General features: G+C 47.5%; 2 pseudogenes across 2 annotated transcripts in view; both read right to left on the minus strand.

Moving 5' to 3' along the window:
- The window catches only part of LOC307065868 (zinc finger protein 541-like), a 60117-nt pseudogene that overhangs the window by 19651 nt on the left and 22670 nt on the right, over positions 1-17796 (minus strand). The window contains exon 2 of the transcript in view: positions 1296-1539. The product of the transcript in view is annotated as a zinc finger protein 541-like (transcript). The remainder of the gene's footprint in view (positions 1-1295; positions 1540-17796) is intronic.
- LOC307066197 (zinc finger protein 541-like) overlaps positions 7028-17796 on the minus strand; it is a 31275-nt pseudogene continuing 20506 nt past the window's right edge. Inside the window, exons 9-16 of the transcript in view lie at positions 14748-14811; positions 14012-14154; positions 13503-13606; positions 12189-12264; positions 11542-11630; positions 7622-7762; positions 7257-7438; positions 7028-7139 (exon numbers count right to left, since the gene is read on the minus strand). The product of the transcript in view is annotated as a zinc finger protein 541-like (transcript). The remainder of the gene's footprint in view (positions 7140-7256; positions 7439-7621; positions 7763-11541; positions 11631-12188; positions 12265-13502; positions 13607-14011; positions 14155-14747; positions 14812-17796) is intronic.

A 17796-nucleotide genomic window follows, 5' to 3' on the forward strand; every position in this document is an offset into this window, starting at 1 on the left:
AGGTTCCTAGTAGCAAACTGAAAAGCCACAGAGCAGAGATATCTGTTGAACTTTCCATGTCTCTCAAACTTATTTGCCCACAAAACCATTTTTTTAAATAGACCCGTTTAGCATCCCCGAGAACCAGAGAACCAGAGTTCTGAGAACGCACTTGAGGAAATGCTAACTTGGGGATGATCCTTCCTTGAACAAAGGAGTCTTTGCCTTCCCACAGGAGTCCTCTAGACAGCTACCTGGGAGCCCCACAGCAACAACAAAAAGCCAAATGTGCCTATAATTTCTGCAAATATAAACGAATGCAAGTATGTATTATATTTACATCATACTTATACCTGCATTAATATATTATAAATATAAACAAATGGGTAAATCACCCTCTGGGTTCCCAACAATCCTACTCCGGATGGTTCTAATCAATGGGACCCAGTAAATAATGAAACCCTTTCCCAAACGTGGACCCTTGGCCTCCATCTGAGGGAAGCAGCAGAGAGGGCATCCGGAGACCCACCTTCTAGCCCTAACTGTTACCAGCTTGTGACAGGAGTAAATCATTTCCCATCCTTAATGGCGAGAGGGGAGAGGACACAATGAAAGCGGGATCCATCGAAGCCTCAGTAAAGGCCGGGCGAGCTGTAAACATGCAAGGGATCGTCCTCTCCCGCTTACGAGTCTCTCAGTTTGAAAGTCTGTCTCTCCTCCCTCGGCAGCAAGAAAACTTATTTCTAAGACATGAAGAACAAACGGAATTCTGCTCCTCTTACACTGAGCTTGCTTTTTAAAGTCAAGTTTTGAAAAAAAATCGAGTTAATAAAAGGGGGAATTAAAAAAGGAAAAAAGAGAGTGAACATTCCATTGCCATGTTCTAGAAACAGGCATTTCAGAACCCCTCACGCCCTGGTGTTATCCCAACATATATTCCTCATGGAGTGCATATCTGTTCTGCTCAGACACCTACCAGGGACTCTGAAAATTTCTCTACACAGTTAGCCCAACTCCCTCCATGACAAAATTGCCTCTGGAGTGTGTTTTTAAAGCACATGGGTCCTGTCTGCAAATCGCAGTGGCGCTCTCCTCACTGGAGTGAATCTGGAGGCTGGGGAGGGCGGGCTGTCCGGGGCAGTGTAGGCCCTGCCCCCCACAAACACTGGCCGTGGGAGGAGCACAGGTCGAACACACCTGGGACACCCGACGGTGGGGGGCGGTGCAGGTGGATGGGATGGGATGCAAAAGAACCAGGAACACGCCCAGCCCCCAACAGCCCCCTGAACAGACATCCCAACCAGACTCCTACATACAGGTGGTCCTGACGCTTAAAGGCCTTGCTGAAGATTTTGCACACGTGTCTCCTCTCCTGGCTGTGGGTCGGGTAGTGCTTGCTGAGAGAACTGGCGCTGCTGAACACCTTCCCGCAGAGGCTGCAGTCCAGGAGTGGGTTCTGAGGGGACCTGTGCTGCCACTTTCCTTTCCTTGTGCTCCCAGACGTGGCCCTGCCTCCTTCGTTAGCCTCTTTGGGCACCTTGAGCACGCCTAGCCCCAGGTCTAGACAGAGGGAGAAAGCACAGGTTATGACATCCGGGGACATCGGAGCCCGGGCCGAAGCACTCTACCACCCTTGGACCAACTTCAGCAGCTGAGTCCAACTCAGGGAGTTGGCCGAGAACCCCAACTTCAGCAGCTTCACTCGCAGAGAAGACCAGGCTTAGCACCAGGTGAGGGGGAGAAGGGACCCTGGGCAAGCCACACCTCCAGGGCGGCACCCAATCTTGAAGCCACACTTGGGGGGTAAGGGAGGGGACAGCAACAGTCTGAGTGCTTCCAGGACAGAGTGACTGGACAGGCAGGACTTCATGACGGTAACATCAACAGCACACTTGCAAGTGCAATCCAGAAATGCACAAGGCAAAATCTTAGAAAAGTTTAAGTCCTTTCTCCCAGCCAATTCCACTCTGGGTTTTTAATTAAGGAAATTAAGGCAGATCTGTACAAATTAACGGAGATCTTGCAGTGAACTGCAAGCGAGTTAACTGCAGCATTGTTTTTCCTGGTGAAATGTGAGAAACCACCTAATAACTGACACGAGGGCAGGTGGGTGACTGCATTCTGGTCTCAGTGGTCTATGGCGCAGGCATTTAAGATACAACTGTAGGAAAATATCCATTCACGTGAAAGGATGTTCATGCTGTACCACTAAGTGCTGTGCCACTAACAAGAGGATTGTTGAAAAACGGAATGATCTAGTCTTTAAAAGGGAAAAATAAATTTGAATAGAAACAAACAGAATGGGATTGATTGGTAGCATCATGGATCAACTTAATTTTCCTTTTCCTATATATCTGAATTTTCCATGTTTCTCTACTCCTTGGGTAAATGAGTAGGTTTTTTTTTATAATTTCATTTTTGATTTTTTTTTCTTTGACCCGTGAGTTATTTTAGAAGAGTGTTCTTTAGTTTCCAAATACTTGAAGACTTTTTTCTCTTATTTCTTTTATTTATTTATTTATTTTTGGCTGCATTGGGTCTTCATTGCTGTGCAGGCTTTCTCTAGTTGTGGCGAGTGGGGGCTACTCTTTGTTGCGGTGTGTGGGCTTCTCATTGCAGTGGCTTCTCTTATTGCGGAGCATGGGCTCTAGGCTCACGGGCTTCAGGAGTTGTGGCACGCGGGCTCAGTACTTGTGGTTTGCGGGCTCTAGAGCGCAGGCTCAGTAGTTGGGGCGCATGAGCTTTCTTGCTCCGCGGCATGTGGGAGCTTCCTGGACCAGGGCTCGAACCTGTGTCCCCTTCACTGGCAGGTGGATTCTTAATCACTGCGCCACCAGGGAAGTCTGCAATAAAGTATTCTTAAATTAACATATGTACTTTTGTGTGTGTGTGTGTGGTACGCGGGCCTCTCATTGTTGTGGCCTCTCCCGTTGCGGAGGACAGGCTCCGGACGCGCAGGCTCAGCGGCCATGGCTCACGGGCCCAGCCGCTCCGTGGCATGTGGGATCTTCCCGGACCGGGGCACGAACCCGTGTCCCCTGCATCGGCAGGCAGACTCTCAACTACTTTGCCAACAGGGAAGCCCCACTTTTTTTTTTTTTAACACAAAATGCTACTCCACACTGAATAGACTATAGTATAGTGTAAACATAACTTATGGGCACTGGGAAAGAAACAAACAAAACTCCTATGATCGGCCTTATTGTGGTGGTCTGGAACCGGACCTGCAGTACCTCTGAGGTATGCTGATACTTGAGTGACGGCAGTCAAAACTGAGAGCAGAGATTCTCTAACTCTGGTTTCATTAAGAAATAGCTGGTGAGACTGTGTTAAAAATTCAGGTTCAAACACACCTAGTACCCAGATCTTAGTTTTTAATACTATTCTCCAATAAAAGTAACCAGGGCTCCTTGGATAAATGGCTGGTTCTAGGACTGGGCAGGAAATTATACAGGATGTGCTTAGAGTATCTTGTAGTTCCAGAACAGAAGTCTCTCAGCCTCCATCTCGTTGTCTCTCTCTCTCTCTCATACACACACACACACACACACACACACACACAAATGGGGTATGTCAAAGAGACACAGGAGCCAACTGAAAGAGCTCCCAATAGTCAAAGCTGGAACAACTTGAGCAACAAAGTAGCACTGGATAATAACCCAGTCTATAAAATCTCCGTGAGCCCATGCTGATATAAATGAATGACTGAACAAATAAATAAATGGCCGTGCATGATTCCAAATAATTTGTGTGGCTATTCTGCCCTCAAGAAGTTGAAGCATGACTCTTCACACCTTACGCATGAACTGTGCACAGTGACTTCCTTCCACAGATGACAGTATTGGGGGCGGGGACTAAGTTTACAGTGTAGAAACATGACAAACATTGTCAGCCAGGTGGTGGAGGTTAACGTCAACAGTGACAAGTCACACTGATACTGTGCATGTGCACCCTGAATACCATGTGAGGACAGTGGCACTTCACTTCTGTGGTCTTCCTCCCCCTCGGATCATAAGAAACATAAGACAAACCCCAGCTGAGGCACATTCTCCAAAATACCTGACCACGACTTCTCATAACTGTCATCAAAAACAAGGAAAGTCTGGGAAACTGTCACAGCCATGAGGAGCCTAAGGAGATGTGACAACTAAATGTAATGTGGTGTCCTGGGAGGATCCTGGCACAGAAGAGGGACATGAGGTAAAAACTAATGAAATCTGAATGAAGCATGGACTTTAGTTAATAATAACATAGCAATATTGGTTCATTAATGGTAACAAAAGTACCATACTCATGTAAGATAAGAATAGGGGAAACTGAGTGTGGGGTATATGGAAATTCTCTATACCATCTTCCCAATTTTTATGCATATCTAAAAACTATTCTTCTAAGAAAGTTTCTTTAAAAAATTTAAGTTCCAGGGCCCTACCTCCAATGATTCAGATTAGGAAACTCTGTGGAGGGGTACAGGAATTTGCATTTTTCACAGGACCCCTAGATGATTACAATGCAGATAATTTGGGGTTGAGAAAACACTGTTTTCTGGGGGTGGAGTTGGCTGGGGGGAGGTAATTCATAAGAAACCTTTGCCCAACTCTCTTCTTACATTCAGCAATTCTTCTGGAGCACACATTTGTGCTTGCCACTGTATTCTGACAGCAGATAAGATGGGGGTGAGTTTGGAAAACCACAAACAGTTTGGGTTCCCTGCCCCTCTAAGCAGCACTATTGTAAAAGCTTCCAATAGTTTAAAGCTGTTAAGTTTCAGCTTAATTTCTTACACAGCAATAGATAACTAATATACCACCCGACCATGAAGCCAGAGACTTTCATTTCCAGTGTCATCAGGCTTCACTTGTTATGGAGGGTGGGACCCACACGGTGACAGCAACAGCATGAGTGCTCAGGTCATACGGGGCACCTGCCAATATGCGATTTACGTTTTTCTCATCAAGGCTTCCCTGGTGGCGCAGTGGTTGAGAATATGCCTGCCAATGCAGGGGACATGGGTTCAAGCCCTGGTCTTGGAAGATCCCACATGCCACGGAGCAACTAGGCCCGTGAGCCACAAATACTGACCCTGCGTGTCTGGAGCTTGTGCTCCGCAACGAGAGGCCGTGACGGTGAGAGGCCCACGCACCGCGATGAAGAGTGGCCCCCGCTCGCCGCAACTAGAGAAAGCCCTCGCACAGAAACGAAGACCCAACACAGCAAAAAAACAACAACAAAAAGTTAAAGGGCATTAAAGACAAACAAACAAACCAGATATATGGGGGTAGGCATTTTCCATCCCAGTTACAGAATGAGAAAACTGAGACTCAAACAGGGAAAATGACTTGCCCAAGGTGGCAAAGAAGGAAGAAGAGCCAGGCTGTAGATTCTGGTTCATCTGATGCCAGAGTCCTTTCCCCAACCACAGTGCCCGCACCGCTTCCAACTCAACTTCCTCCTCTGCTCCTCCTCCCTCCCCGTCTTTTCAGATGTACTGAGCTGCAACCTGGCCCTTCTGTGAAGCCTCCTGACACCACCGTTTGCCCTGCTCCCCTAGACAGTCCCTCCAAAGGCAGCACACAGTTACAGACACAATCACGCCTTTAAGCCATCAATCCTCTGATGTGTCCCTCTTCCTCATCTCAGTTAATAGCATCTACTCAGTTGCTCAAACCCCAACCTGCCCTGCCAACCTCCATCTGTCCTTTTCCTTACCAGCTCCCCCTGTGACGTGAGACCCATCAGCAAGTCTGAATCTACTTCTAACGTGATCTCTAATCCTTGCGCTTCTGGCCTCTTCACTGCGACTCCAGCCCAGGGCACCATCTCCGCTGAGAGCCTTCCAGCTACTCTCCAGGATTCCCGTCTTGCCGCCCACGGCCCCCACACAGCAGCTAGAGCTTTGCACAGCCTCCCCTGGTTCCCGTGGCAGACTCTGTGCTTTGCCTCCCCGTGGCCTGGAAGTGGGTCTCAGCCTCAGCAGCATCCTCAGTGTGGCTTCCCACCCCCGCGCCATCCACCTGCCAGCGTCTGCCACTCCGTCACTCCCTCGGACTTGGCCCCCTGCTGTACTTTCCTCATGTCACTTTGTGGTGGACACAAGGTCTGACTCCCCAGTGGCCATTTCTGCTTCCTCTTCTTTTCCTGGCAAATGGGATTCCAGTTTGGATCGGGTGACAACAAATTTGAGGGAGCACACTGGTTCTCCCCACTCCTGGAACTGGGGGGAACACAACTTATGCTTTTGTCCTGGACACAAATCTTGAGGGTCCGGGATAACGGTGGCCACTTCCCTTTCCACTGCCACGGATCAGTTTAGAAAGAGCACGGGCTACAGTTCTGGCCGAGGAGACGTGAGGGGCGTTCTGCTGGGCGCTGCTACAAGCTTTCCTCACTTTTAAAAAGGGGAACAAGGAAGGGAGGGAGCTGCTCTCTGCCCTGCACCCTACGAAGGTTTGGGTGCTCCGCGTACAAGAGGGGATTCTTGCTGCTGCTGCTGCAGCCGACTTGCAGACGCTGGCCACTGCTGGCAGGCCTTGACTTCACCGTGGAGCCACTGGCACCACCACGTGTCCTGAGAGCTTAAACCTACGCTGACTCCTCTGTTATTACGGCCAAAAGCACATGCACTATAGATATCTAAACTCACCTTTTTGCTGCTTTATCACTCCTACCTTCCCGCTCCTAAAAGGTAAGCTCTGTGAGGGGAGGGTCCTGTCCCTCCATCACTAGGTCCCCATCACGTGGACTGGGCATTGTCTGGCACAGCTACAGCAGGTGCTTGATAAATGCTGGCTGCATTCATGTATGAGGCTCCTCCAGGGCAGGGACTCAGTCACTGTGGCTTCTGGGAGCAGCAGGGGCTCAAAAGCCTTCGCTGTATCAACAGGCAGGGAAGCCAGAAGACAGCTGCTTTAGAAACCAATTTAATAATATATACAAGGAGAAACGTACAAAAACAACCTAACAAAGGAGATGCAACAGGGCTGGAGGTGCCCGTCCCAACTAGCTGCCCACGCAGAGGGCCGATGCCAGCCCCTAGCTCGCCCTCCTCCTCCTACAGTTGGAAGGGCTCCACGGGCCACCTTGCCCTGACGGTGGGATCCACGTGGTCCTGAAGCCGGTGCCACTTCATGTGGGCATTCCGACCCTTGATCTTGCCAAACACCCTGAGGAGGCACCAGAGGACACAGGGGTCAGAGCAGGGGGAGGCGGGTAGCCCTGAGGGGGGCACCCCAGAGGGCTGAGGGCAGGCGGTGTGGGAGCATCCAGGGAAAGGGCGGTACCTCTCACACTCCCGGCAGGGAAAGAAGCCCTGGCCCTTCCTGCTCCCCGGCAGCTCAGGGGTCCGCTTCGAGCCGGTGTTGGGGCTGGAGTTGGGGATGGACTCACTCCTGTAACTCTCAGTAGTCCTCTGTAATTCGGGGGTTGGACGGTGGCTGGGTTTCCTCCGAGGGCTACGAGTGACCTGCAGAGTGGGCAGAGGTGATGAAAGGGTGCTGACCGCCCCGCCGCCCTTCTAAGGGAGAAGCAGGTGTCCAGAGCGTCCAGACGTCGCGGGGTGCACCCCCCCACCGCCACCCAGCTTGGATGAGCACCGGGCATCCAGATCCGTGCTGAACTCCTGAAGCCCTACCCCGAGACCCTCTACCTTCGCTTCTGTCCTGTCTGCTTCACCCAGCTCTCTCTTGACCCTCTTTTCCGGCACTGGGGCTCGGCCGCAGTCAAACTCCATCATTTTCTTCTGCATGTAGTAGAACTCGACACACTGGGCTACTGTTTTTGTCTGGACCTAGTGGAGGAAGACAGAAACCGGCTAAGGACAGTGCCTCAGGAGTAGCAGTGAGGATGGCCTTCACGCCCTAAATCCCCTCCCCATGGGGCCAGCCGCCACTTTTTGAAAGCCCTCCTGAAACGTCTCTCCCCTACGGCTTGGTATGCTCCTCTGCTACGGGGGAAAGAGAATCACAAAGTCCTCCTGGGGATGAAGGAGTTCAGAGAGAAGCCACCAGAGTCAACACCATCTAAGCTCTGCACGCTCTGAGCAACAAGGCTGGCCCAGGAAGGCTTCTCTCCAGGAAAACGCACACAAAGGTACACACGAGGACGCTCACTGTGACATAATGTGGAGCCACGTCTACAGACAGGGACTAATTAAAGCAGAGTGTCCTTACGTGGTGGATACCTCATAGCCTTATGCGACAGCTAGGCAGAGCCCTCCAAAAAACTGAAGAGGAAGGAATACTTCCCAACTCAGTCCGTAAGTTCAACATTTCTCTGATACCAAAGCCAGACAAAGATATTACAAGGAAACAAGGCTACAGACCAATGTCCCTCATGAACATAGATGAAAAATTTTAAACAAAACTTTAACGAACAGAATCCAACAATATATATATGTATGTATGTATATATATATATATATATATATATATATGTATATGTATATAAAAAAAACAATATACCATGACTAAGTGGAGCTCATCCCAGAAACGTGAGGTTGGTTTAACAATCTAAAATCAATGTAATTCATCATATTAAACTTAAAAAAGAAAAATCATATGAGCATCTTGATAGGTGCAGAAAAAGCATTTGAGGGCCTCCCTGGTGGCGCAGTGGTTGAGAGTCCGCCTGCCGATGCAGGGGATACGGGTTCGTGCCCCGGTCTGGGAGGATCCCATATGCCGCGGAGCGGCTGGGCCCGTGAGCCATGGCTGCTGAGCCTGCGCATCCGGAGCCTGTGCTCCGCAACGGGAGAGGCCACAACAGTGAGAGGCCCGCGTACCACCAAAAAAAAAAAAAAAAAAAAAAAAAGAAAAAGCATTTGATACAATCCAATGTCCATTCCTGATGTAAACTCTCAGCACAATAGGAATAGAAGGAACTTCTCTTCAACCTGATAAATGATACCTACAAAATCCCTACAGCTAACGGTGGAGTGGTTTCCCCTCAAATATCATGAACAACGCAAGGATTTCGACTCTCACCACTTCTACTCAATACTGTACTGGTGGTTCTAGAGTGCAAAAAGGCAAGAAAAAAAGTAAAGGCATCCAGGTTGGAAAGGAAGAAATAAAAGTGAATTTATTTACAGATGATATGACTGTCTATGTAGAAAATTCAGTGGAATCCACAAAAAAGTTACCAAAACTAGTAAGTTAGTTTGGCAACATTTCAGAACACAAGATCAATATAAAAATCAATTTTATTTCTATACATACTAGCAACAAACCATTGGAAACTGAAATAAAAAAGAACTCTATAACATCATAAAAAACACAAGTACTGGGCTTCCCTGGTGGCGCAGTGGTTGAGAGTCCGCCTGCCGATGCAAGGGACACGAGTTCGTGCAACGGTCCTGGAGGGATCCCACGTGCCATGGAGCGGCGGGGCCCGTGAGCCATGGCCGCTGGGCCTGCGCGTCCGGGGCCTGCGCGTCCGGAGCCTGTGCTCCGCGGCGGGAGAGGCCACAATGGTGAGAGGCCCGCATACCACAAAAAAAAAAACACAAAAACGAAACAGAAAAAAACCAAGCGCTTAGGAATAAATCTGACAAAAAGTATGCAACAACTGTACACTAAAAACTTCAAAACATTGCTGAAAAATTAAAGATTGAAATAGAGAGATATACCCTGTTCACGAGTCAGAAGACTCAATATTGTTAAGGTAACAACTCTCCCCAGTTGACCTATAGAGTCAAAAACAGTACCAATCAAGTTCCTAGCAGGAATTTTTATTTTGAATTTGACAAGTTATTTCTAAAATTCATAGGGAATTAAAAAGGATCTAGAATATAAAAAATAACTTTGAAAAAGAATAACAAAGTTGAAGGACTAACATTTTCTGATTTCAAGACTTAGAATAAAGCTACAGTAATAAAGACAGTACGGGAATAGCTTAATAAAAGACAAACAGATCAATGGAACAGAATACAGGGTCCAGAAGTAGATGCATATATATATGGCCAACTGATATTTAACAAAGGTACAAAAGCAACTGAGTGGAGAAAGTATGGTCTTTCCAACAAAAGGTATTGGAATAAACATCCATATGCAAAAATGAACTCACCTCGCACCCCATACAAAAATAAACTTAAAATGGATCATAAATCTAGAAATAAAACCTAAAACTATAAAACCTCCAGAAGAAAACATAGGGGAAAATCTTTGTGACTTTGGGTTAGGCAAAGATTTCTTAGATACAACACGAAAAGCACAGTCTAAAAAAGAGAAACTAGTAAGTTATGCTTAAGCAAAATTTAAAACTTTTCTTCAAAAGACACTGTTAGAAGACTGACAAATGGCATATTGGGAGAAAATATTTCCAAAGCATATATCTGGATAAAGGACTGCTGTTCAGAACAAAATAAGAACTCCTACAGCTCAATAAAACCACAGACACTCCAATAAACTCAGAGGCAAAAGATATGAACAGACAGCTCACCAGAGAAGGTGCACATATAGCAAAAAAAAAAAAAAGATGCTCAGCATCATTAGTCATTAGGAAAATGGAGTCAGATGCTACTGTACACTCATTAGAATGGCTAAAATTAAACAGACTTAGCATACCAAGTGTCGACGAGGGTGTGGAGCAACTGGACCTTTCATAACCTGCTGGTGGGAATGGGAAGTGGTATAGCCACTTTGGAAAACAGTTTGGCAGTTTCTTCAAAAGTTAAACATACATCTACTATAAGTTACCCTCATTCCCCTCCTAGGTATTTATAATCCCAAACCCGTGTCCGCAAAAAAAAAAAAAAAAACCCAGTACATGTCCGTACAAAGACTTGTATGTAAATGTGCAGAGCAGCTTTATCTGTAGTCATCAGTAACTGGCAAACACCAACAGGTGGATGATTAAATGAACGGTGGTCCGTCCACACAGTGGTATACTCCTCAACAGTAAAGGGTGAAGTATGGGTACACACGACAACATAGATGAATCTCAAAATCATTAGGTTGAGTGTAAGAAGCCAGATAAAGCAGATCACATGCTGTATGATTGTTCCATTTATATAAACTTCTAGAAAATGCAAACTAATGTAGACTGACAGAAAGTAGACAAGACTTGACTAGGGACCTGGGTGGCAGGAAGGAAGGGTTGCAAAGGGGCAGGAGGGAACTTTTGGGGGTGACAGATATTCTCATTATCTTGATCATGGTGGTGGTCTTACAAGTGTATAAATATGTCAAAAACATTAAATCTTACACTTTGATTATGTGCAATTTTGCATACATCAAGTTAAAAAAAGAGCAAAATAATCAGCAGGATATTAAGTATATGATGTCATCCTTTTTTGAGAAAGTGCATATAGGTGTGTAAAATCCGTATGGGCAGTAAATACCTGTCAGGTTATCAGTCAGAAGTAGGATTGTGGGGAGGGGCCAGGAGGGCTTTATTTTGAACATGGGATTCATTTCTGTACCGTTTGAGGTTGTTCGAAGCAATGGCAATTTAGTTGTCAACTGTTCACAGCATGAGCAGAGTATCGCCCCTGACACGCCCTGCAGTTCTAGCGCCTCGGCCGTGTGAAGGAGCCTTGTCTACACCAGCCTGCCATGTTCGCCTTACCATCTTGTGTATCAAGTAGAAATCCTTCTTGTAGGCACAGAACGCCTTCTTAAAGAGCCTCTTCTCCATGGAGGTCCAGATGTCCGAACCTATTGGAGAAACAGCCAAGAGGAGGAAGGATGTTTCTCCTTCTGGGACCACAGCCACGGCTGAAGTGCAGACTCCCCTCCTTTTTCAGGCCACCGAGCACCAATTATATGCCAAGATTTCTGCTAAGCCCCTTACTTGCTTTATCTCACACAATCCTCACAAAAACCTTAGCAGGTAGGGGCTATTACCATCCCCACATGACAGGTGCAGCAACTTGAGGCTTCCTCTGGTTAAGAGACTTGCCAAGGGCAGCCGTGGGCCCCTGCTTGCCTGACTCCAAGGCTGGAGTGCTCAACTGGGAAACCTGAGCCCACCCCAACCTGGCACCCCCCTTCTGGCCAGGAAGAGCCCACGAGGGGACCAGCGGAAAGGGGAAGGTTGGATCCAACTAGAGAACAGCACCCACTGAGTCCCCCAGAGAGGACGGGTCCTTCTGGGGGGGCAGGTGTAGGCCCCAAGAGAACTCCGGGAGGCACGTGCAGAGCTTGCCATGGAAACTGACTGGCTCGCAGGGGCCTCAGCCAGGCCAAAACCAGGCGGGCAGCCACGCTCGTTACCTGTGTAGTGATAGTTGGCGAGAGGGTGAGTCCATGGCTTCTGGGGTCCTCTCAGTAAGAGGGTCTCCAGGGCAACCTGGAACGAGAGGAGTGGTGGGCAACTCTCTGAGGGAGGGAAGGTGAGGTAAAGGCCCGCCTTGGTTCTTTCATTAATTCAGAAAATATGTGCAGCCCTCCCTAAAGCCACCCCTACCCCAGGGCGACTCAAAGTGTGGTCGGTCTGTGGACTGGCCACCAGCTGTCAACCACTTGGGACACATTGCCTACAGCACTAAGCGGACTGTTGAGTGCAGCTGACGTTACCTTTTTCATAGCAAGATTTACTTGATGACGAAACAGTGTGTGGACTTATTCTGGCACAAGCTCCTTATTTCTTCAGGGAGCAGCATTTGGAGTGGCACTGCCCCCGCCCTAACCCATGTTATGGTCCTCATAGCACTAATCATTATCTATCACTTTTAAAAAATGTATTTCATGTGCTCACTCTCCTAAAATGTAAGCCCTGCAAAGAGAGGGCATTTGTCTTGCTCAACAGCGTAACCCTGGTCAGGACTAGCTATGCAGTTTGCAGGACCCAGCGCAAAATGGAAACACGGGGCCCTGTGCTCAGAAACTATTAAGAATTTCAAGATGGTGGCAGCAGAGCATTAAACCAAGAATGGGCCCCTGAGCTGGCCCCAGCCTGATACCATGACATCACCAGGTATCAGGAGGACCCAGTAAATGTGTGCTGATTACTCTGCTGAGCACCCACCACGTGCCAGCCACTGCCTCTCAGCTTGAGAAAAAGCACCATGTAGCCCTGACTCTAGGGTCTCCAACTCGGGTGACGTGACTTCCTCTCCCACTACACACAGTTGGACTTCTTCATTTTGTAAACTTCAGGATTGTGAGGAGGGTCCTTGGAGGAGGCAGAGGCATTTCTGTTGCATCAGAGGTTTTCATACACCATTTTTAATCAAAAAGTGAATGTTCAGTAAATAAACCAGATTAATGCAGGCCCTGAGTTGGTTCTGCTAGGCACCGCATCCCCAGTGCCGCGCTGAGATGAGATAACGCTGGAGGAACCCTGGTGCTCTGCTGTCACCCCAGATAAATAATTGATTGAGCCCGTATGTGTGCATTTCCCCTACGTTCAAAAGGACACCACCAGTCCCAAAGCAACCAGGGAGAAGGGTGGGTGGCCAGCCTTTGGTTCTCGTGAGCTGCAAAGACCCAAGTAGAAGGCACGTGTCTTGCGCCTAGAGCCCCTGGCCCTAAGAGAGCAGGGAGCTTCCCACAGCTCTTCTGAGCGCACCCTCGCCTGCACCTCACCTGGATGTTGCCTTGGGCTTCATGCAGACAGTGCAGAGCGAGCTCCAGGTTGGTGCCCCCGCCCGGCATCACGCTGGAGCAGGCCCCGTTGAAGAGCTCAGTCACTGTTTCCAGCAGGCAGCCCGGCAGCGGGAAGGAGAGGAGACACAGAGGGTCAGCAAGTGCCAGAGAGGAAACCTCCCCAACAGCACAGATGGGGCGGGGGGCTCCTGTCACCATCTCCACCATCTCTCTGCTAAAAGCAGGCTGAGGGAAGGGAGGGACAAGGAGGATGGGCAGAAACCCTGCTCCTGGCACCTGCTCTGGATGGCCTGCCCAGCTACTGGGTGAGAGGAGAGGTGGGGCAAGGGACTGCAGCACAGCAAAGCAGTCCTGCGCTAAAGGCCAGCTCTGCCCACCCCACCCCCGCCTGGGGATCACTGCTTCTTGGTCAAGGTGAGAACTGGGAGGAGAAACCCCTTGGGGATGGAGAAGGGCCCTCGGGAACCTGGCCCCAAAGTCTCAGCCACCTCTATCCTGTGTTTTCGGGTTGGTCATCACATCTCCCCATGGCTTCCAGACCAGAGTAGCTACATGCTCGTCACTTCCAGCCAGTGATCTGTCCTGGAGCTCTGGGATCTCAGCCTGAAACTCGCTTCCTATGTTGATGTGTCTAAAATGAGGCCACACACACAGACATAAAGACATATGTGTGTGACCAAGATGGGAAATACAAGAGAGATGTGCGGTGAGCCCTGCTCAGCAGGGAGGTGGAACCCACCTTTTGGCCATCTCTCAGACACAGGGAGTGCTCATCAGCCCAGTAGACACGCGCAGGTATTCCAGAGACCTCTTGAGGGATACTTCCTTCCTTCTTCCAATTTGCTTTATCGCCAGATTTCTGGCTTCAGGCGTTTGGGGTCTAGGACAGGGGAGGTATGTTCTGATACCTGGCATTCTTCTGTATCCAAGGTAACATCCAAGCTACAAAACAGTATCTCATTGTGCCATCATCAATTCTGTCTAGAACCCCAGGGTGCTGGGCATTCTGTCCCCAGAGATCCAACTATGGTATGTCTGGACAGAAGGAATATTGGGGAAACGCCGGGAAAAATCCACCACTTCTCTCCTAGGGAGGCTCTGGATCTAGACCTGACTTTCCCGTGATGAAGGCTCCCTTGGGAAAAACCGACACTGGAATGCAAGGAGGGTAAAAGCATCCCCACATTGCAAGGACCCTCAGGTTCTAAGTCTGTTCCAACTCATGGTTCAGTGCTGATCTTGCTGTTGTCCTTCACCACATATATACCAAAAGAGCCGTCCATGTGATCTGGAAAACACCCAAAGAAGAGCCTCAAGAAGACTGGCTACAACTGACCCATGAGGCCCTTTCTGCCTGCCTTTCTAGAGAAGCTAAAAGCAGGCTCTTCAAGATTGCATGGTATACACACACTACTGTATATAAAAGAGATCATCAACGAGGACCTACTGTATAGCACAGGGAACTATACTCAATGCTCTGTAATAACCTATATGGGAAAAGAATCTAAAAAAGAATAGATATGTGAATATGTATAACAAAGTCACATTGCTGTACACCTGAAAATAACACATTGTAAATCAACTCTAATCCAATGTAAAATTGAAAATTACCAAAAAAAAGATTGCATGGTATGGAGTTTCCTCAAAAATTAAAAGTAGAACTACCATATCATGCAGCAAACCCACTTCTGGGTATTCATCCAAAAGAACTGCACTCAAGACCTCAAAAAGATATCTGAACTCCCATGTTCACTCCAGCACTATTCATAAGAGCCAAGATGTGGAAACAACCTAAATGTCCACTGACAGATGAGCACATAAAGGAAATGTGACATAAACATACAATGAAATACCATTTAGCCTTAAAAGGAAATTCTGCAATATGCAACAACTTGGATGACCATTGAGGACATTATACTAAGTGACATAAGCCAGTCACAGAAAGAGAAATACTGCATGACTCCACTTATATAACGTACCTAAAGTAGTTGAATTCATATTGATAGAATCAAAGAGTGGAATAGGGGTTACCAGGGGTTGGGGCAGTGGGAAATGGGAGGTTACTAATCAATGGGCATAAAGTTTCAATTAATCAAGCTCTAGAAATCTGCTGTATAACATTGTACCTATAGTCAACAATACTGTAATGCACACTTAAATCTTTGTTAAAAGAACAGATCACAGATCAACTGTTCACATCACAATAAAATAAAATAAAAAGATTGCATGGAATAGAAAAGGAATCTATGAACTTCCGGGTAGGATGGCGGAAGAGTAAGACGCGGAGATCACCTTCCTCCCCACAGATACACCAGAAATACAGCTACACGTGGAACAACTCCTACAGAACACCTACTGAACGCTGGCAGAAGACCCCAGACCTCCCAAAAGGCTCGCCCCGCACTCCGTGCCCCTCCCTCCCGCCCGGCCTCAGTGAGCCAGAGTCCCCGAAGAGGCTGCTCCTTTAACCCTGTCCTGTCCGAGCGAAGAACAGACGCCCTCCGGCGACCTACACGCAGAGGCGGGGCCAAATCCAAAGCTGAGACCCAGGAGCTGTGAGAACAAAGAAGAGAAAGGGAAACCTCTCCCAGCAGCCTCAGAAGCAGCGGATTAAAGCTCCACAATCAACTTGATGTACCCTGCATCTGTGGAATACATGAATAGACAACAAATCATCCCAAATTGAAGAGCCAGGAGTCAGTGCTGTTCCTCTGAGGTGGGAGAGCCAACTTCAGGACACTGGTCCACAAGAGACCTCCCAGCTCCACATAATATCAAACAGCGAAAATCTTCCAGAGATCTCCATCTCAACACCAGCACCCAGCTTCACTCAACGACCAGCAAGCTACAGTGCTGGACACCCTATGCCAAACAACTAGCAAGACAGGAACACAACGCCACCCATTAGCAGAGAGGTGGCCTAAAATCACAAAAAGTCCGCAGACACCCCAAAACACACCACCAGACGTGGACCTGCCCACCAGAAAGACAAGATCCCCTCCCCCAGCCTCATCCACCAGAACACAGGCACTAGTCCCCTCCACCAGGAAGCCTACACAACCCACTAAACCAACCTCAGCCACTGGGGACAGACACCAAAAACAACGGGAACTACGAACCTGCAGCCTGCAAAAAGGAGACCCCAAACACAGTAACATAAGCAAAATGAGAAGACAGAAAAACACACAGCAGGAGAAGGAGCAAGATAAAAACCCACCAGACCTAACAAATGAAGAGGTAATAGGCAGTCTACCTGAAAAAGAATTCAGAATAATGATGGTAAAGATGATCCAAGATTCTATTTCCAAGATCCAAAATCTTGGAAATAGAATAGACAAAATGCAAGAAACTGTTAACAAGGACCTAGAAGAACTAAAGATGAATCAAGCATCGATTAAAAACACAATAAATGAAATAAAAAATACTCTAGATGGGATCAATAGCAGAATAACTGAGGCAGAAGAACGGATAAGTGAGGTGGAAGATAAAATAGTGGAAATAACTGCTGCAGAGCAAAATAAAGAAAAAAGAATGAAAAGAACAGAGGAGAGTCTCAGAGACCTCTGGGACAACATGAAACGCACCAACATTCGAATTATAGGGGTTCCAGAAGAAGAAGAGAAAAAGAAAGGGACTGAGAAAATATTTGAAGAGATTATAGTTGAAAACTTCCCTAATATGGGAAAGGAAATAGTTAATCAAGTCCAGGAGGCACAGAGAGTCCCATACAGAATAAATCCAAGGAGAAATACCCCAAGACACATATTAATCAAACTGTCAAAAATTAAACACAAAGAAATCATATGGAAAGCAGCAAGGCAAAAACAACAAATAACACACAAGGGAAGCCCCATCAGGATAACAGCTGATCTCTCAGCAGAAACTCTACAAGCCAGAAGGGAGTGGCAGGACATAATTAAAGTGATGAAGGAGAAAAACCTGCAACCAAGATTACTCTACCCAGCAAGGATCTCATTCAGATTGGATGGAGAAATTAAAACGTTTACAGACAAGCAAAAGCTGAGAGAGTTCAGCACCACCAAACCAGCTTTACAACAAATGCTAAAGGAACTTCTCTAGGCAAGAAACACAACAGAAGGAAAAGACCTACAATAACGAACCCAAAACAATTAAGAAAATGGGAATAGGAACATACATATCGATAATTACCTTAAATGTAAATGGACTAAATGCTCCCACCAAAAGACACAGATTGGCTGAATGGATACAAAAACAAGACCCATATATATGCTGTCTACAAGAGACCCACTTC

The sequence above is a fragment of the Hyperoodon ampullatus genome (genome assembly GCF_949752795.1).
Source record: "Hyperoodon ampullatus genome assembly, chromosome: 18".
In the NCBI taxonomy this organism is placed as follows: domain Eukaryota; kingdom Metazoa; phylum Chordata; class Mammalia; order Artiodactyla; family Ziphiidae; genus Hyperoodon; species Hyperoodon ampullatus.